This window comes from Sus scrofa, chromosome 1, assembly GCF_000003025.6.
Source record: "Sus scrofa isolate TJ Tabasco breed Duroc chromosome 1, Sscrofa11.1, whole genome shotgun sequence".
NCBI classification, from domain to species: Eukaryota; Metazoa; Chordata; class Mammalia; order Artiodactyla; family Suidae; genus Sus; species Sus scrofa.
In genome coordinates, this window is record NC_010443.5 from 11,229,463 (window position 1) to 11,251,734 (window position 22,272).

A 22,272-nucleotide genomic window follows, 5' to 3' on the forward strand; every position below is an offset into this window, starting at 1 on the left:
CTTGACCTAGGAAAACAGCACAGGCTGTAGAATCCAGAGCATCGGATTCCATGTCCAGCTTTCTCACCTCCTATGCTGTTGTCCAATCTTGATCAAATTAACCTCTCTGAGCCTTAGTTTCCTAATCTATAAACTAAGCGCGATAAGAACTGCTTCCTAGCTTTGCTGTTTATTAAACCCAAGGCATGCAGCTCTGGCTCTGGTCCACAGCAGGTTCTCAGGAGAGGTATTTCCTATCCACTTTCTCCTATTGCCCTGTCCTCTTCCAGAGTTCCTTCTTCCTACTCTCACAATTAAGCATTCCTTGGAGTTCCCGCTGTGATGCAGTGGGTTAGGCATCCGACTGCAGCGGCTCTGGTCGGTCGCTGCAGAGGTGTCGGTTTGATCGCTGGCCCAGCACCATGAGTTAAAGGATCCCACGTTGCAAGAGCTGAGGCTTGGATTCAGTTCCTGGCCGGGGAACTTCCATATGCCGAGGGTGCAGCCATAAAGTTTAAAAGAAAAACGAAAGCGTTCTTTAAACATCCACGGCATTCTGCCTGGGATTGCTCCCTCAGGTCTCTGCTTGTTTCTCTCATTTCTAACCCTTCAGTAAAGCCAGTGACTCCCATATCTATATTTTCATTCCACTTTTCTAATTTCTGGGCATATTTTTCCCACTGTTTTCAGGATATCTCCACTTAGGTATCTGCTATAGACTCAAATTTTTGCATCCCCCAAATTCATATATTAAATCCTAACCCCTAATGCGATGATATTTGGAGGTGGGGCCTTTAGGAGGTAATGAGGTTATGAGGGTGGAGCTTTCATGAATGGGATTAGTGACCTTATGAAAGAGACCCCAAAGAGCTTTCTTGCCCTTTCCACCGTGCGGGGACACAGCAAGAAGACCAAGAAAGTGGATTCTTACCAGACACCAAGTCAGCCGTTACCCGGATCTTGGACTCTAGCCTCTCAAACTGTGGGAAATAAATTTGTATCCTGTTCAATCCTCTCAGTCTATGGTATCCTGTTTTGGAAGCCCAAGGGGACTAAGACAGTGCCCTGTGAGCGTCTCAACTTCAGCTTCCACCAAAGCAAATAAACGGATCCTCCCCCTCTAAAACCGAACAAACATAAAAACCCATGTTCTCGTCCTACTGATGTCTTCACTTATCCAGCATCAAACTCTTAGAGTCGTTCAGATTTAAGACTCCTGAAGACACGTTTCACTGTAGTCTCCTTTCTCTCTTGCACAGCTGCCCTCGCCTTTCCAGCTTGAATCCCCTGGATTCATCAACATGTCCCTGACCCAGCTGGTCTTTTACGCCGTTCCCAGACTCACCTGGCGAAAGCACAGCTATGATCATGTCTTTCTCTGCTCGCCAGACGTCTGGTGCTGTCTAAAATGTTCATGGAGGCCTTTGGTGGTCCATAACAAAAAGCCTTCGATACGGAGTCCTTGATATCGGGCATGTATCAAATATGCGCATGGGCATTTTCCTACTTGAAAACACTCTAGAACTCTCTGTTATTGTCTCAAATTAAATACCAATCTTTTAGCCAGAAATGGAAGGCGCCCAACAATTACACTCAACCCACTTTTTTTGGACTCATCCATCCCTCTCCTTCCTACACACCACATTCAAGCCGAACTTCACTCTTCACCTTTCTGGCCCATGTCTTCCCTCCTCCCCCCTGCCTTTTCCTCAGTGAAGCCATCCCATCCACCTAGAATGATCGTCATCCCAGGAGGGCGTAAAGCTAGCAGTCCTTTAGAATTCCGATCAAAGGCCACCACCTCAGTGACATTTCCCTGCTTATGTGGAGTCTTCCCCTCCTCTGAAGCCCCATCGTAATTGAGTCAGTCCTCTCTTATGATGTTTATCATCTTCCTTCTTGGATTATAAACCCGTGTCTGTGTGTTTTATGCATAGACAAGGGCAATGTGTTACTATAAGTCAAAGTGACTTCAGTCTCATTCCTACTACACCCCAACTGTATGACCCTAGACAAGTTACTAGCATTTCTCACCTCAGTTTCCTACCTGTCAAATGGGGGTAGTCATGCCCACTACCTAAGCTATTGGGGGGATTAAATAAGGTAATGAATCTAAGGCACTCAGCACACAATCTGCTGTGTGGCTACTGCTATGATTTATGTCTTTAATTCTATTTTTATTCCATCTTTCTTAAATGATGGTATAATTCCCTGACTAGAGATTCAAGCAACTGAGGGCAGGTCTGTGTTTTATTCATGGTGAAATCTTCCCTGAAAATGGCTGTCAAAAAACTCAAAAAATATGTTCTAATGAACTGAAATCCCAGTGAGATTATAATCAAATACAAAACGGTGTTTATATGAACTCTGAAGTATAAGTTGAAAATAAAATTGAATAGCTGTGGATACAGAACATTGAAAATCACTCAGGAATACTGTGTGAATAAAGATAAGGTGTTAATTCTTTCTGATTTCATGAGCTCCTTAATTAACAAAGGAAGACACTGGATAGTAAATTAATGAAATACAATATGACCTTAGCAAAACATTGACTATTAAATTGATCAAAACAGTTCTTCCTTGGTAGGACGCAAGTAGATTGTTGAGGTTCAAATGATCGTGTGGCACTTAAACGACCCATACGTTCCTTGCATCCAATGAGGAATCCTGATGGCTGCCGTCAGGCACAAGGCACTCCAGTCCTCATCTAAAGGGCTCCCTCATAGAGCACTGGGGCCACAGCTGGCATGTTTTCTTGGGCTTACTCTCCTCCTTGCCTGAAACTGATTAGAAAACTTAACACGGACTTGAGAAGCATTTTTTTTCTTGCTTTTTAGGGCCAAGGCAAATCAGAGCTGCAGATGCGAACTATACCATAGCTCACGGCAACGGCAACACCGAATGGTTAATCCACTGAGCGAGGCCAGGGATCGAACTCACATTCTCATGGATACTAGTTGGGCTCATAACCCACTGAGCCACAATAGGAGCTCCAAGAAGCATTGTTGTTTTTTTTTTTTTTAATTAAAAAGACAAAGAATTATTTACTTACTCAGGACTACATAAGAACCTCACATCCTGCATTAGCCTGAGGGGTTGTCTAAATACTGATGCATTCAGTATTCAAAGAGCAAAAAATATAATCCAGGGTCCTGAATATACATTCAGTTGTATGATGATACCTTTCTCCTAGTTGACCTTGTAAATTAAAATTTCACACATCCAAGTTAGAATTTTCTGAATTGAGTTTACATTGAATATTCCATTGTCCACATTTTAAACTATTTGCCAGCTAATATCCTGCCATTAACTTACTGTTGATCAGTAAAGACTAGAAGCCTGAAGAGAATGCCATTATTACCCACTGGAAGGTCTGAAACAGACAGGACCTCTTGAGGGAATCTGAAATTGCTTCAACATTCAAGACTTGAGCTTTAATTGGTCTTTGAATGTCTGACTGGGGAAAGGAAGTGTCTTTCCGTTTAGAAAAGAAAGGATGCTGTGTTTTGGACCAGGAGTCAGGACAGGTGGATGTAAGGTCAACCCTGAGACTGCAAGGAAGTACCTGTTACGTCTCTTGGAGACGGTGTAGATTATGTGGGAAAAAAAGTCACTCTTTTTCAGGAGGATTTAAAAGCCAAAGTGCACCTGATTTAGGGAAAAAAAAAAAAAAAACTCACACACAAGAACAACTAATTCTTTCTATTTTCTAGGATATCAGTGGTTCATTGCCCCAAGAAATGTGCCAAAAGTCTAAGGAATGTACACTAATAATAAAAAGTGAGGTTACTAAGCACTCATTATGCCTGGTTCCCGGCTGTGTTTTACTATATACAATGACCACTGAATCCTCATAGCCTATAATGTAGCTCTGTTTTACAGATGGTTCAACAGAGGCTCAGAAGACCCCAAGGTCACAGAGCTTCTCAGTGGCAAAGGGTAAATTCAAATCTAGATGAAATGGCCATACAATATCACCTTGCTTGTAAGTGAATACATAACATGTATTAAACAATGTTTATACTTAATTATGAAATAGAAAAAAGAAGCATTCCTTTTCATTGCCAAAGCTGTCCATGTCCTAAGATTTTAGAGGAAGAAAGTGGACAGTAATAAGTGAGGAAATTGTTTACATCTGAAGCGCTTTCCCGAGAGATAAAATCCCCACAGTAGGGAATTGTTACTAATTTTAAAGACAAAACATATTTTGGAGATTCAATTTGTTTTTGTGTAGCAGAAGATATATTCAGTTGTAATTTATTTATTTACTCGGTTGTATAGAAACATAAAATAACGGTACTCTTAAAAACACTCTCAACCCAAAGGAAAAAAAGAGAGGGCAAGTGAAAGAGTAGTTTAAATTGGATTTAACCCCGGTTTTGCGGTGCTTAACAAACTTTGAAAGTCATCGTGTACCGACTTTCATCTTAATCATGTATGCGTGCATCTAAAAATACTTGCGGATGATTCTTAGGACTGCTAAAGATGCCTCTTGAAAAAATACTAAGGATGCTTATTAAGAATTCACATGTCTTAATCAATGCTTACTCCATTAATAATTGAGACTCCTGTTTATCAGAAATGGCCTTATAAGGATATGGATTCTATCCTTTTTCCTGTTAGAGGCTCTGAAAATATGAACACTTTCTTCTTTAGTATTTAAAAAGCAGACAAGCAAACGTTTCAAAAGCAGCTAAAGTGATCTCCTTTTCCACACTCTATGCAGATAACAATACCTTCATAATTAAAGGACTATTATTACTATTTAATTGTCTGTTTCATTGTTTAATGAATAGGAACTAGTTAATTATGGTGATGGGGAAAGACAAAGGACGGTTTTCGAGTGGGGGATGCAAAGCTCTAGTTTCTACAATGTGGGCTGCAAATTGCTTTATTTATACTTCTGAACATCAGAACCCAGATTCACACATCCTTGTCAAATTATGAATCTCTTTCAACATGATTTGAAAATGTGTTTAACAATTTTTTCGAATCGTGCATATTTAAATGATATCACACTTATCTCTTAATAGATTAAAGTGGTTCTTCTGGATTCATTCATCAAACAATGGCTGAGGGTCAGAGGGCCACAGCATCTTTTTAACCACTCCCCAGCAAGGGCAGTTTTCAGGTACATTAGGTCAAGGATGCAAAAAATAACACCGAAAGAGCAAAGCAGATCTAACACTGATGAAACACCCGGGCCTGCTGTCCACACTTGGGCTTAAACCTCATGATTGCTTTGTAGCCCCTGAATGGATCTGGATTTTTTTTTTTTTTCTTTTTTACAGCTGTACCTGCAGTACATAGAAGGTCTCAGGCTAGGGGTCGAATCGGAGCTGCAGCTGAGGTCTATGACACAGCAATGCAGGATCCAAACTACATCTGAGACCTATGACACGACTTGCAGCAATGCCACATCCTTAACCCACTGAGCAAGGCCAGGGATGGAACCTGCATCCTCATGAACACTATCTTGGGTTCTTAACCCACTGAGCCACAACAAGAGCTCCTAGGATCTGTATCTTGATGCAAAATTTGCCTTGTTGCCACCTCTATCAACAACACAGTTATACATGTGGGCTTTCACATTGCAGGTCCCAGGCTGAATGATACCTCGCATTTGTGTAGTGCTTTGCCATTTTTCAAAAGCACTTTTATACCTATCGTTGTATTTGATTGGTATAGCCTGTAAAAGGCATGCACTTCAGATATTTTATACATCTCACAGATTAGGAAACAGAGTCAATGAGGTTGAAATGACCTGCTTTGATCTTGTGACTAATAAGTGGTACGGATGCCTCTCTGAAACCTCTGGAAAGCTAGGTTATTACACAAAGGAGTTATTAGCGTGACAGTAACTGTTGACACTAACATTTTACCAGCGCAACAAAGCAGGGAAGAGAGGTCCCTGATCTGATGGAGTACCTACTTCAGGGGCCTAATCACCATTGTGCAAAGAGGTGTTGAAAATGCTCTATGTAGTGACAGACAAAACTTTGCTGCAATTTGCAAACATATCTCAATGCAAAATTGTTCTCTCATGGAGACTCAAGCCAAAATAAACATACCGGAACTGAATTTGTTGTTTAATAATGTTTGTGTTCCAATACATAAGGCTGCTTCTGGATAGGCGATGGAGAGGCTAGGTGACAATTCTGAAAGATATTGAGGGAAAAGACCCTCATTCTATTATTCAGGGGAGAGACAAAATCCTGTAGGATAAATAAAATTATGTTTCTCAACTTTTGTTTCCCGTAGTGACACATCAGAAATATCACCAAGAAGATGTAAATTGATGTATTCACTATGGAAAACAGTATGGAGTTTCCTTAAGGGAAAAAAAAAAACACAAAAAAAAAAACAAAAAAAACACAAAACCTACAGAAAGAGTTTTCATGTGATCCGGCAATCCTGGGCATATATCTGAACAAAACTATAATTTGAGGAGTTCCCATCATGGCTCAGTGGAAACGGATCTGACTGGTATCTATGAGGACACAGGTTTGATCCTTGGCCTCACTCAGCGGGTTAAGGATCCAGTGATGCCGTGAGCTGAGCTGTGGTGTAGGCCGCAGACGTGGCTCGGATCTGGCATTGCTGTGGCTGTGGCTATGGCGTAGGCCAACAGCTACAGCTATAATTCACCCCCTAGCCTGGGAACCCCCATATGCCACAGGCGTGGCCCTAAATAAGGAGAAAAAAAAAAGAAAAAAGAAAAAAAAGAAAGAACAAGGTCCTACTGTATAGCACAGGGAACTATATTTAATATCCTATAAAAAACCATAATGGAAAAGAATATGAAAAAGATTCAGATGTACATATCTCAATCACTTTGCTGTACATTGCACATCAACTATACTTGAATAAAATAAATTTTTACAAATAGAAATGTCATCAGTAAGTGCATACACCCAGGCCTGCCAACCTGCCCACTCCCTTGCTCAAGGCTGCCGCCACCGCCAACTCATGCTTTTTACTGTTCCTATACCCAAGCTTAAAGTAACACAAGTCATACCTACCAGTGGTACCAGTATCTCCAACACGAGCAAATGGCAAAAATGGTCAAGAGAGTTTGAAGCAAACTTGACACAGGTAACAGGCGCATAAAGCTGGACCTTATTTCACGAGAGCATGGTGCAAATCATCAATGTCACTAATACAAATTTCTTCACTTAGCAGCAATCTCACAAAGAAAATAGGTGAAATTTTTGTCCCTATTTTGGTCTCCACAGGTTTCCCATCTGCCATTTTCTTTGGACCAATACATACTTACATTTAATATTGATTTTAATATGTTTCTTTGCTGCTGAAAAGTTTGGTACTGTGTTTTTCCATGTAACAGTAAGTATTAAACTGGAGGTTTCATATTGATTGTGCTCCACTCCTGCCAAATACTATCTGTAGAAAGTATATTTCTATCAATTTTTGCTCCCTCTGCACTGACCCCATCCTATTAAGCAGTAAGAATTCAGAGATAGTGTTTCCAGAAATTCCTCCCATCTGAGAAGAGGTGAAGACTAGGTTGCTTGACTTTCTTTAGAGATTTGAGGATTACGATATGATTTTGATGACCTACTGGCTCATCATGACAACACATGAAAATCAATTTTACTGGCATTATTATAACTTTTCTTACCTTGTACAGTTTGTTGTGTCCTACAAACAAGTTAGGCAAATAAAATGAGCTAACACAGTAGAGATACATTAGGCTTATCAAGATGTTGGGCTTTATTTAATTTTTCTGTTTAATGACACTAAAGTATATATTCCCTGAAAATTGATGTTTCCAATTTTAGCCATACCTTTAATGCAGTCATATCATCCATTACCAGACACATTCATATCTGTTGCCCAAAGCGTTGAAACATTAACTGTGTCAACTCAAGATTTAGAAGCAGAGATAAGAGTTATCTGCCTCTGATTACTGTAACTGCTGCATCTTTATTTCCTTTTCTTGATTATTCTAAAAGTTTTCATAACCAGATTGGTGATAAGTGGTTTTCAATAAGCAGCTGCCCATATGAAGACTCCTGAAATCACAGAAACAAGTACACTCAGACAATAGACAAATATTGAGACTGAAGCAAGCTATTGGGGGAGATCCAAACTCCTAGAAAAGGCAAGGAAGACAGACAACATCTGGGAGAAGCAACAACGGCACTTCACATGGTCAGAAACCAACCTAAGAAAATGAAGGGTAGCCCCCATCTAGGTGCTGAGTCAGAGATAGAGGCATGAGAAGAAAAGAAAAACAATACTTTAGTTGCACAAATTAAGATGCAAAGCAAGACAGTAGAAGAGGCAGAGATGGAAAGCTGTTCTTGATGCTATGCCACAGAACACTGCTGAGAGCTCCATGCATATTAACGTTGAAGTTCAGGATTGATCCTTGGGTTTGGCAAAGTGTGAAACGTGCAGTTGGAAGTGAAGTGATCCCAGAGGCTGCAGGAATAGAAAAGAAAACAAGTTGTTAGCATGCCAGATTGAGACCTGATTTTACGAGGGTTCTTCGTCTTTTCCTTTAATGATTTTGTATTAGAAGGAAAGTATTGGTTCACCTGTCCAATCCCAAGGAACAAAGTCAAGACTAATGAAAGCCAGATTTGGAATAAAAGACATTTGTCTGCTTTTAGTTTAAATTTCATGGATATTTATGACCCAGCTACTTGCTGCCCTAAAGACCTTGCTGTTCTGAAAGGGATGAAATTGGAAACGTAGACGAGGGTTAGAAAAATAGGAATTCAGAACAGGAGAGAAGCAGAGGCAGCCTATGGGAAAAAAGATCAAGTTAGCAAGCCACACATAAGAACCATACAATGTCAGGCACACTCACAGCTCACAGCATGATTCAAAGTTTGGCAGAGACGGACCACCAACCAATCAGCAAACTTTCCCTAAATGCTTTCTTTATCCAGTATACTGTAAAGATGATGAAGGATACACAACTACAAAGGCATGGTGCCTGACTCCTGTAGAGGCTTATGAGTTAGTTGTTAATTGTAAAGAAAGAATACAAAATAATAGGTAGAGAGAGAGAAAACCTATAGAGCTTACAGTGGTATAAGCAATAAGAACCGCTGGCATTGGAAGATGAGAGTGCACCCCACAGTCTAGGGGGATGAAAGCGATTTCCCATGTATATATAAGGAAAGTAGTCTTAAATATCTTGCTAGATGTTTTTCTTTAATATCCCGTTGTGATATTACCTAAGGGTACAGATTAATGTTGGGAGTGGAAAGAAAGAAAAATAAAAGAAGATAATGATGAGAAATTTCTGGATAGAATTACAACCATTGCAGTTAAAAGAAAGAATATATGAAATCCCAATGGTTTTTGCAAACTATTTGTATATGACGTAGCTTGGGCATTGATAAAAACCCTAAGAGTTCCCTCCCCCAATTCTCTTCATTTTCAAGTTGGTCCACTGTTCCAGAAAGTATTAACCAACTTGAACTGGCTAATGAGATAAAAAACACAGAGCTTAAAAGTAGCTTAAGATGCCCATGATTGATGATGCCCCAGACACCTTGCAGAAACAAATCAAAGCCTATTGGAAAGAATGCTCCCTCCAGCCAAGTCTCAAATAATTCCCATGAATAAAGTTCTAATGAAAACAGTGTATCATTTAAAAAATTATAACATGAAAGACAAAGGCACATAATCCAGAGTAAGGAGAAACAATTTAACAGCAGATTAAAACCTGAAGAGACATCAGACATTGGAATTATCAGACACAAAACATAAAATACATATATAATGTGTTTCAAGAAATATAAAACATGATTTAAAATGTGACAATGTGACAAAGGAAGAAACTATAAACTTAACTAATAAGATTTGAAAAATAACCAAATAACATTTTTAGAAATAAAAAATAAAATATAAGTAAAAATAACATAATAAAGTGGAAATATTGTAATATAAATAAAACACAGCATTAAAGTAACATAATAAAAAGTACAATTTATGTAATATAGATATAAACATTGAAATTAAAACATCTTCTAATTTTTGAACTATTTTAAATCCTGTTGAAAAGATAATTAGTGAGCTGGATACTAGATCTAAAGAAATTATTCGACATAGTGCAGCATGGAATATGGAAGATGGAAAATAGGAAAGAAGGAATAAGTGATAAAGAATGAGAGGCTCTAGGGAGTTCCCACTGTGGCTCAGTGGTTAATGAATCCGACTAGGAACCATGAGGTTGTGAGTTCAGTCCCTGCCCTTGCTCAATGGGTTAAGGATCCTGTGTTGCTGTGAGCTGTGGTGTAGGCTGCAGAAGCGGCTTGGATCCCGAGTTGCTGTGGCTCTGGCATAGGCTAGCAGCTACAGCTCCAATTAGACCCCTAGCCTGGGAACCTCCATATGCCACAGGAGCGGCCCTAGAAAAGGCAAAAAGACAAAAAAAAAAAAAAAAAAAAAAGAATGAGAGGGTCTAAAATATATTTACTCTGAGTTACAAGAAAAGAAGAGAGATAAAGGAAAGGTAATATTCAAAGAAAATTAGCTCAGAAATTTCAGTAATTGGTAAAAGACTAAAATGTATTATTCAGTAAATACAATAAATGTCAAACAGGAAAAATAAAAAGTAAATCTAGCTACATTAAAATAAAATAGGAGACAAAAATAAAGAGATCTGAAGAGTAATAAGAAAGAAGAGATTGCATGTAAATTCATGACCAAGATCCTGCTTCTAAACAGAAATAATGGAAGCCATAAGGCAATAGAATAATATCATCAAACTGTGACAGAAAAATAGTCAACCGAGATTGCAAAGCTTCCCTTAAAGAGCAAAGGGTTGAAATAAAAATAAGTTCAGACAACACGGTAAAGGCATTCTCTAAAGAAACTCCTGGAGTTCCCGTCGTGGTGCAGTGGTTAACGAATCTGACCGGGAACCATGAGGTTGCGGGTTCGATCCCTGCCCTTGCTCAGTGGGTTAAGGATCCGGCGTTGCCGTGAGCTGTGGTGTAGGTTGCAGACGCGGCTCGGATCCCACGTTGCTGTGGCTCTGGCGTAGGCCGGTGGCTACAGCTCCAATTCGACCCCTAGCCTGGGTACCTCCATATGCCGTGGGAGCAGCCCAAAGAAATAGCAAAAAAAGACCAAAAAAAAAAAAAGAAAGAAACTCCTAAAAGTAGTAGGAAAAATATTCCAGAAGGAAGGTGTAATATACAAAAGAATGGTGAGCAAATCAAGTGGTAAACACGTATGGGCACTCAAATAGGTATTCCTTACATTAAATATGTCTAATTTGTGGAGTTATAAAAACAATACATAGCCATCGAATGGGAAACTAAATATAGTATTCACGAGGTGGGAGAGTTTTAAGGCATTCTAAGCTTCAAGTATTAGTCTGGAGGTAGGTAAAGTATTCTGATCAATTTTAGATGTTGTCAGCATAGGTACAGGCTATGAAGTTTTAAGAGTAATCATAAAAAAGAAATGGAAGCAAGAATAATAGTATGATGGATTACAAGAAATTCGACCAATTGCAAATGAGGTAGGAAGGAGAAAAAAGAAAGAAAAAAGACAACTATAAAGCACAAAAGAACAATTCTAGAAATAAATGCACATACAGCCCTGATAATCAATGTAATGGGAGTTTGGTTGTTGGACACAAAAAGGTATAGAAATAGATGTTGATATAAATACATAGATAGCTTTCTATCATATCCTATTTACAAAGTGCACACTCAAAACATTAAGACACAGAAAAGGTGAAAATATAAGATGGAAAAACTTATACCAGGCAAATACTATCAAAAGGAAATTATCAACAATGTTATTGAACAAAATATACTTCAAAGCAGAAAATAGTATTAGAGATGGAGAGAGGGAAATCACTTATTTACTAAACACTTTCAGATATAATTCTAAGTCTTTTACAAACATTAACTGCTTCAACTCTCATTAGAATGTGACAAAGTTCATTATTATCCCCATTTCACAGATGAGGAAACGGGGACACAGAAAATGTCAGTAAAAGTTCAGTTCATCAAGGATATACAATAACTCTGAACTTATAGAAACTTAACAGAAGAGTTTTGAATTATGGAAAGCAAAAATAAACAAAATAAGGAGAAAAAAAATCTCCATCACTGTGAGATTTTAATATACATATCTCTTTGTCACTAAACTGAGACAAATATAAAAGATGTGAATGATATAAAAAACAAACTTGAGGAGTTCCTGCTGTGGCACAGGGGGTTAATGATCTGGTTGTGTCTGTGAAGAGGCTGGTTCGATCTCAGCCCAGCAAAGTGGGTTAAGGATCCCACATTGCAGCAGCTGTGGTGTAGGCTGCACCTCTGGCTTGGATTCAGTCCCTGGCCCAGGAACTTCATATGCCACAAGGGTGGCTGAAAAAAAAAATTTGGTAAAAGCATGCATGTCAAACAGCCCTTTCTATAAATTGAGCATATTTCCACAAATTTCAAAGAATTGATATTTTTCAAATTATATCTTCTGTCCACAACACAATTAGATTTGAGATGAACAACAAAACACATAACTAAAAAAAAGTGAATGCCTGAATATATATGTATATATTCCAATGGCTATTTTAAGACAGTGATAATCTAAACAAAAATCTACATAGCATACATGGCAAAACTTGTGATATGCATATGTCCATCAAATGACATGTATAAGAATTTAACAATTTTATTCATGACAGACAAATTCTGGAAACACCCAAATAAATGCTCACTAACCTTAGACTATTAAATAAAGTATGATACCCTCATACTTAGTGAAAAAAAAGATGAATTTCTGATACAAGGATAAATATCAGGAGCATGGCTTGGGGTCAAAGAAGCCAGACACAAAAGAGAATGCATTGTATCATTCCATAAGACAGGACAAAAGAGCAAAACTCATCCCTGGTGATAGAAGTCAGTATAAATATTATCTCAGAGTGGGACGTTATTGGGTTGAGATATGAGGGAACTTCTGAGTACCTGCAGTGTTTCACACCTTGATCTTAGTGTAGTCACAGGTGTATAAACTTATATAAATTCTTCCAAATGGATGCTTATGATCAGTGCATTTTGTTCACTTTATTACACATGGTTTTATCCTCAATAAAAAGTTTAAAAAAAAAAAAGCAAGCTTGTTGGATGTAACAATATGGAGACCTTAGAGAAATGTATGTATCCTCCAAAACATTACATTTAGCAAAGACAAAAGCTAAAATTTAGTGAGCTAAGCATAGGACACGAAAGGATAGAAAAAAGCAGGGGGAAAAAGGCAAAATAGAAAGGAAGAGGGAGTTCCTGTTGTGGTGCAGCGGAAACAAATCTGACTAGTATCCATGAGGATGCAGGTTCAATCCCTGGCCTTGCTAAGCCGGTCAGAGATCCAGTGTTGCCATGAGCTGTGGTGTAGGTCACAGTGGCGGCTTGGATCCCAAGTTGCTATGGCTGTGGTGCCCTAGGGGGTCTAATGGTTAGACCCCTAACCTGGGAACCTCCATATGCCAAATGCAGCCCTAAAAAGACAAAAAAAAAAAAAAAAAAAAAGAAAAAGGAAGGAAGAGGTTTTTTAAAAATCAATGAGCCAGATAAAGAAAATGTAACAGAGAGAATTCATAAGTTGAGGGAAAAAAAAAAAAAGATGGTTCTTTTAAAAGACTGCTGAAAATAACAAAGCTCTAGAAAGTTGAAACAAGGAACAGCTAAAAGAGAGATGTGACAAGTAAGTGTTAGACATAAAGAGTGGCTATAACTGCAAATAGAGCAGATATATAAGAGATATTATACTAATGACAATTAGCTAACATTTATTGACTATCTGATAGGTATTAGGCTTTTGCTCTAAGTGCTTTGGATATTTATTATTCCATTTAATCCTTGTGGCAACTCCTTGAGGTGGTATTTTATTACAACCCATTTTTTAAAAGTAGATTTATGCCAATAATTTTTAAAACTGAGGCAACATTAATAAATTCCTAGGGGGAAAAAAAACATAGTTTAACAACACTGTCTCAAAAAGAAATGAAAAATCCTGAAATATTGTATAACAAATAAGTTAAATAATTAGTTAAAATGCAAATACTATGCAATCAAGAAGCAAGTCATTCCAGTTTTAATTAAACTCTTCCATATAATAAACAAAAATAGAAACTCCCCAATACATTTTGTTATTAAATAGAAAAACAAACATACAAGATAGAAAAACTAAAAGCTAAATTCATTCTTAAGAAGAGCTGTAAAGATTCTAAACAAAACATAAGCAAAGCAAATCTACCAATATATAAAAAGATACTTCAACATACTCAAACTGAACTTATATTAGGAAAGAAGGTTTGAGTTACTTTTGGCAAATATTGATTAGAGTAATCTACCACATTAACAGATTAAAGGTGAGGCGTTCCCATTGTGGCTCAGTGGAAACAATTCTGACTAGTAATGAGATTGCAGGTTCGATCCCTGGCCTCGCTCAGTGGGTTAAAGATCTGGCATTGCTGTGAGCTGTGGTGCAGTCACAGACACGGCTTGGATCTGGTGTTGCTGTGGCTGTAGAGTAGGCAGCTGAAGCTCCGATTCGACCCCTGGCCTAGGAACTTCCATATGCTGCACAAAAAAAAAAAAAAAAAAAAAAGATTAAAGGTAACAAAGTATATAAACATTTACATAAATGCAGAAAAATACAGCATATTTCACTAATCCTACTAAAACCCATAAAAGATATTATCTTCATCTTGTCAGTAAGTAAATCAATAATAGTAATAATAAAAATATCCAACTTTATCAAGTGCTTGTTTTGTGCTAAGTGATTTACAACTCTTTTTTATCCTTCATAACGATCCTAAAAGCTATTCACTTTCTGTATTTTACAGGCCTGTTATTTTTGTACTCAATTTTCACCAGCTTGAGTTTGAAACAATTCTGTTCTTGTACCTTCTCTGCCCAATTAGAATCATCGCTTAGTTAAAATAGTTTGCTTCAGTTATGTCTAATAGAGAGAAACAAACAAAAAGATTCTTTTCATTAGCTATGGGTCCAATTTAAAGCTATTTCCGGATTTCCCTGGTGGCTCAGCCTGTTAAGGATCTGGCTTTGTCCTTGCCGTGGCTCTGGTTACAGCTGTGGCACGGGTTCGATCCCTGGCCTGGGAAATTCTCCATGCTGCCCGCAAGGCCAAAAGAAAAAACAAAAACTGCTTCTCCTTATGAAGAAAAGCTGAACACGTATGTTTTCCCTGTGTATATACTGCCTTACATTTAAAAGATGACAGTTTTTTACCACTCTTATCTTTTAAGCATTTCTGCATAGCTGGTTATTTATTTCCTTTTAGGAACAAAAAGGAGATGTTTTGAATTACGCACAAATACGAGGATAAATTTCATCTCCCTACACTTTTATCCTATTATTTTTCAGTCCATAAAGTGAATTCTTTCAAATGCAGAATATAAAAGTATTTTGCATAGATTATTCCTTCAAAACTGATATCTTAACATGAATTACAAAAGGATAAGAAATAAACCTAATACCCATAACGTTTAGAGAATGTAAGATCTTGAGGATTTTACCTGTGTTTGTAATTTAAGACTTTATTTTAAAGCTAAACCATAAGGACATTTCATATCCACAGAAAGGAATATGAACCAAGAAAAAAATGACCAAAGCACATTTTTAGAAATACAACTGAAATAGATGTTTCCATATTTGATCATATTCCCAGGTTACAGAGAAAACTTTGGCATTAAAAAAAAAAATTCTTTCAAATGTTCTAGACCTCATTTTTGTTAAAGTAAGAGCAAACCCTAAACCTTTCTGAAATTATTTTCCTTTGTGTGTGCGTGTGTGTGTGTGTCTGCACATATATTTTCCAAAGTGGTGACTAATCTTAATGCATCTACTCTGCCTTCTCTGTCTGGTGAATGCTTTTATGCTTTTCTTGCTCCTGGGATGCTACCAAGCTTTCAAAATCTTACTCAGGTGATGTGAAGAATTAAAAAAAAAAAAAGTTATATATATCCTTTCATGGCTGCCCTCGTAATGTGCAACACAGAACATCACTTAGGATTTAAGGGCCCATAAAATAGAAAGCTTGCTTAACCCCTTGACTGCTCGGTACACATAAGTTGCTGTACCCTGTGAGATTGGAATTTTATGAGTGTTCAAAGCTGCCGTGTTTTAAGCTTCAGTAGCATATATTCGTTCCGTTGTGATAACCCAGGTCAAAAAAGGCAGCAGATTTGCTCCCCTCTGTTTTGTCTTTGAAACTGTTCATGGAAATTCCAATCTTGGAAATCAGAATGCCTGCAAGCAGAGAGTCATCCAGTAAATCAGTCACAAGAAATAGAAAGTATATATTTTGTTTCATGGAATGAAATAAAAGTGAATCCATTTCTAAAGAAGTCAGAAGTATCAGAAATAGTGTTGTTGTTTTTTTCCTTAAAAATGGCAGAAGCGGAGTATAACATTTGGAACTTAAAAAGGAAGAGAAATCAATCCTACTGGGTGCATATTCCTGTACAATTCTGGTGAGGCGTCATTGGCTAGATGTGGCTGTGCCAGGAGTGTCAGCACAGTGGGACCATGCAGGGTATTCTACGAGGGAAGGAGAGGCTGAAATCAGCTGACTGGGTAGACAGGATTCCTAGTGGGTGTGAGGCCGGGAATGTGAGCCACTCCTGTAGCTGGGGCTCCTGGGAGCTGCTCGTGGAATGCTTTGGCTTCTTCTCTGAAGATACAATTTGATTATGCAAAGCCCTACATGACCTGAATTTGTTTTGCTATTTTAAAATATAGTTATTTCAAATATATACATATATACATAGAGTTATTGCAATTAAAAAAAGCATTACTCTACTCTGCACAAACCCAGAGTGTTAAGTTGTGTGTGTGCGCGCGCGCATGTGTGATGAATAAGAAATAGTGATTAGCCCCCAAGAAATGTGAGCCTTCTGATAGGAGGTGTGTGAACAATATACAAGAAAATATAATAGAAGGCAGAACTGAGACATAAAATAGAGTCACCGCTGCATTTGAACAATGCTCATTTATGGTTTCTGAAGCACTCATCCTATATCATTTTATTTGTCTTTCACAACAATCCCACGTGGTTGATCTGGCATCAGGGAGAACCAAAGCTTAGAGAGGCTGAGTGACCTTTCTAGACGGCCCAGCTTGCAAGCTGCAGAGCAGGAATTAAATACCATTCCTCTTACATCAAGTTCAGTTTTCCTTTAATTACACCAAGCGGCCAACATTATGTCTTATACATTTGGCCCTTCAGTCTCCTCACAAGAAAGCCAGGCCAGGATGTGGAATGGACCAGAGAGAGACAGACAGACAGACAGACAGAGAAATTGAGAGAAAGAGAAAGAAGGCAGGTGGGAGAAAAGAGAGAAGGACATGAGGGTGAGAAAAGTGAATAAAGAAATCTGAGCATAGGACAGAAAGTGGGTTTCTCCCCAGATATGCCCCATCCACCAAAGTTCCTAGGGCCCCTCCGACACTATTTAATTGCATGTTAATTTCCTTCTTGAAAATTCTCCCCTGCTTAAGATTCCAAAATTTCTAGATGAAGCATTCCTTGTTTATATTTGTTGTCTTGGACTATCCGAGGTTTGGATAGGTCTTCTTTTTTAACTCTGTTTACACACTGAATTGTTTTTATCCCTTAGAGTTCATGTCCTGCCCTGGTATTAAGCTGCTGAGGGAGAATAAGAAACTCTTCTAGACTTTTAAGAATTCACACCCTTATTTTATTTTATTTATTTTTATTTTTACAGCTGCACCTGCAGCATACGGAAGTTCTCAAGCTAGGGGTTTTGTCAGAGCTGCAGCTGCCGGCCCACAGCCATAGCAATGCCAGATCCAAGCTGCATCTGCGACCTCCACTGTAGCTTGTGGCAACACCTGACCCTTAACCCACTGAGCGATGCCAGGGATTGAACTCTCACCTTCATGGACACTATGTCGGGTTCTTAACTGATTGAGCCACAATGGGAACTCCACATCCCTATTTTAAAATAAGAAACTTATTATTCTAAATTCCAATGTTTTCAAAAGAGAAATTGTGATCAACTGCTTAAAAGTTATAGTAGTCACAGCTTGTTGATAAGATCAGAAGCTTTGATGGCAGAAAGTAATTGAGGGTTATGAAAGCTGAGTAATTTACTTGCATGAGCCTTTTATTTCATAAGTCCATGACAAAATTAGAAACTGTGCAATATTAATGCTTGCGACTTCTAACGATAATAATAAATAAAACACTGAAATCTCATTTTAATTCTTAAACAATTTAATGAAGAGACTACACATGCCCCAGTTTTTGTTACATAGATAACTTGCTGTGAAAATTGGAATCCGTGTTATGGAGAGTGAATTAAATTCTGGGTGAGAAATCTCTTTCTGGAAAGTCTTTGACTTTTGGAGATGACATGGCACAGGGAAGAGGCTGTTTCAGAAGAATGACCTTGGGTTTGGTATGTTCTGCCCTGTCCTCAAGTTGAAGAGCTGTCTTTATGAATGTGGTGTCACTACTTGGAAGGCATTTTAAGCTTCCTTATCTTGTGAGATTCCTTGAGTTCCTGGATTACCTTTTAATAAGAAGCACCTAACTTCTGATTGGGATCAATATCTCAACCAAAGAGCACTGCAAGAGTTTAATTACCCTTCATGGTTCCGCTTCATGATTTCATAGAACAGGTCTAGGAAAGTCATGTCAGTGGCTATCGGTTTACTGCTTGGGTCAGCATTTCGTGACTTCCAGATCACCATTCATCAATGCCACATCCTGTGCTGTGCAGCAGTCACCACTCTTAAGAAGGCAACAGTGTTGCAGGACTGTGGTGCATAGGAACATTCACACAGGGAAAAATAATAGAAAACCGGAAGCCTCCTACAATTCCATAGCCTCGAAGACTGTGTTGCTTTGGCTAAGCCTTTCTTTTGAAAGTGGTTAGTCAAGGCATGTGCTCTGACCCTGACAGCTGAGCTAGAACACATGGAAAGAAAGCCTTCATCTATCCTTGTGAACAGAAGAGCAGAATTTTCCTATTGTTTTTGTTCATCTAGTATGCAGGCCAAGCCAACATTTGGACACAATGGAACATTGTTCCACTAGATTGAAAACTGAACTGAAATTTATTTGAAATGATGATTTCTTGTGCCTCATATCCAAGGTGCTGGAAGCTTTACAAATAAATTTGCATTTTTCAGTTTTTTCTGGAAATATGTCTGGACCCAATACAAAATCTAGAGCAAGTCCAAATGATGGGTTACTAAACCAAGAATAGATGTGTCCCTAAACAAGCAAATAAATTTACTAAGAGCAAACTCATCAATCAATATTAAGAAAAAACAAAGCGGATGATTTAGAAAATAAGTTCCCTAACATGACTGCATAAATTGGCCTAAAAGTAAAATCCTATAAATCAGAGGTACATGATAAAAGAAAGTGAAATTGTAGTTGTTAATATTTTTAATTTTCATGTCAAATAAAAACAGATCGATTTCTAATTCTTACGATTCTGCCACTGTAACTACCATCCTAAGTTTTTTAGCAATACACTAAAAACAGACAAACACAAAAGAAAACGGTAAAAGCTATCTGAGGGTTCATCAGGCAGATTTATTTTAAATCTGAAAAAAAAAAAAAAAGAAGATTGTACTTTCGAATCTTATGAAATGTTTGACAACCGGTACTTGAAACCTTTGTTTTGGGTTTACTGCATCTTCCTCTTCAACTTGTACCTGTTATTTTCTAGATGAATGACTTGCAGATGAGAATATACATGTACTTTTTACATTTTAATGTTTGTCTTGCCTACTAACATTCTTGTGCGGAGACCATGTTATAAACCAGAGAAGTTTAAGTGCATCAGATACTAACGCAGGTTTGCCAAGGTTGTGGCAAAGTAATACAGAACAACAAAGTAATGCAGGACAAAGATCACTGCATCAGTCACACCTTGCATTCTAAGTGATGGTTTTATGCTATATCAGAATACGTTTCTGTGTCTTAGGCTGTTAACAGTCAGCTACCACTTCAGTGACAAAGAAAAGCATGAAAGAAAAAGAGACCGGCTAATTACGATGTCAATACCATTGTCTTTATGAATTTGTTACACACAACACAGTAGAATACACTCGACATACCAGACTCAACAACCAGATATTTTGTCAATACTTTTTAGAAAGCACATTAAAGACGGGAGAATTGGTTTGGTGATTCATTTTTGACTTGATTTATCCAATACAGTCATTGGCTTGACAGGACTCCCAAATCAAAACTGTCCAGAGAGAGTAATAGTGTATCTATTGCCTTTACAGTCTTAACATTTGGATTGTCAGCTATCAAAGGGTATAGGCAGTCCCTGCTGTTCTCCATGGCTCGTTTTCCCACTCTGCTCATTCAAATTGTCTAATTAGCAGCCACACTTATTTCTCATTGCCTTTAGCTCCTCAATCAAGGATTTCTGCCGAAGGAACCCTGCTGCTGGTGCTAGAATTTAAAAAAATCATGAAACTCATATTCATGTAATCAGCCTATAAACACCACCCCTTCATCACCAAGGGAAAAAGTATGATTATCCTTTTTTTCTTCTACATGCACTATTAAGACTATCCTTATGTTACTTTCCTCCTTGTATGTCTCATCTTGGTAATTCTTGTGTCAGGATAGACACAGAGAAGAAGACAGAAGGAAGGAAAATGGAAAATCTTTAGGGCTAAGTGCATTTTTTATCAAGTCTGGAAATATAGGCAAACATCTCTCTGCTGTCCAGGACATTTTCAGTCTGTAAAAATACTAAATATGTCCAATACAAATTACCCTAAAGACTTAAAACTTTCATTGAAACAAACAAAATATATCTGTTAGACGTTTAATTGGTTATTCAAACTTGTACATTTTTTAAGAAGGTCAGATAGAGTCATTTATTCAATAATATTTCATGCAATCCAATGTGCCAAGTAGTAAGGATAAAGAACTGAGCAAGACAAAATCTTTGCATTTAGAAGTTTCTAGAAGAGGAGTTCCTGTTGTGGCACAGTGGAAACAAATCTGACTAGTATCCATGAGGATGCAGGTTGGATCCCTGGCCTCGCTCAGTGGGTAAAGAATCCACTGTTGCCTTGAGCTGTGGTGTAGTCTGCCAGCTGCAGCTTTGATTCAACCCCTAGCCTGGGAACTTCCATATGCTGCAGGTGCTGCTCTAAAACACACACGCACAACACACATACATACTACACACACACACACACACACACACACACACACACACACACACACACACATTTTACAGAAGAGACAGATGAGAAATAGACAATTAAGAAATATCTGTGAAAAGTACAAGGCATTGTGGGAGCTCTAGGAAAGACGCAAATCATATAGAACTAACAACTAACCTGTGTCCTAAACTATGAGAAAAATTAGTGAGGCAGAAATTGAAGCTCTTCTGGAATGGTAGAGTAATGACCTCCGAAAATCTACTCCTCCATTAAAGCAACAGGAACACTTCCAAAAAATAGTCAAAACTTACATTTTTAGAACTCTATAAATTAACTAAAGGTTTTCAACAATCTAAGAAGCATTATTAAAGAAAAGGAGTTGAATTTTGGTAAGAACAACAGGTGTAGCATTTGAACTTGCCCTATCCCTATCCCCATCTCTGCACCTCTGGAGCAGCCTTGGAAACCAACAGCTTCAAAACCACCACGGCTGTGAAAGACAGCCCAGCAGCCACTGGGTGGGGCAGAGTGGGTATGTAGCTCAGAGCTCACTCTGCAAGCACTTGTAGAAAACAATCAGCAACAATTGTCTAACATCAAAGCTGCCCAAGGCAGTGATTCCAGTTGCAGCTAACAAGAAGCTGACCAAAACATTTAAAAGAAACAAACTGAGTAGTAAGATGCTTACAAAGGGCTTTTAAAACATATTTCTGGAAATCTAGAAGACCAGGAGTACATATAATATGGAACTGTGATATGCTGTGGAAGATCTGGGGGTGTTCTGTTCTCTCATCTCCGACTGACCATTAGGCTCTGCGCAAGCAGGGAGTAAAAGCTAAGATAGAGTTGTCAGCTACCTGGAAGAGCATTGAAGGTATGCCTCAACATGCACAAAGAACACTCTGCAAAACCTGAGAGACTTACTGGGTCTGTTCATTAGCTGACCACCAGGCTGATCAAGCAGAGACATCAGTGGCCACAAATGACAAAAGATACAGATTACACAGAGTTAGTCCAGGAAAGTCACAGTACAGAGAAACAGCCACGAAACAAACAATAAACAAAGAAAAATACCTTGTTGAATGGGGAATAGAGA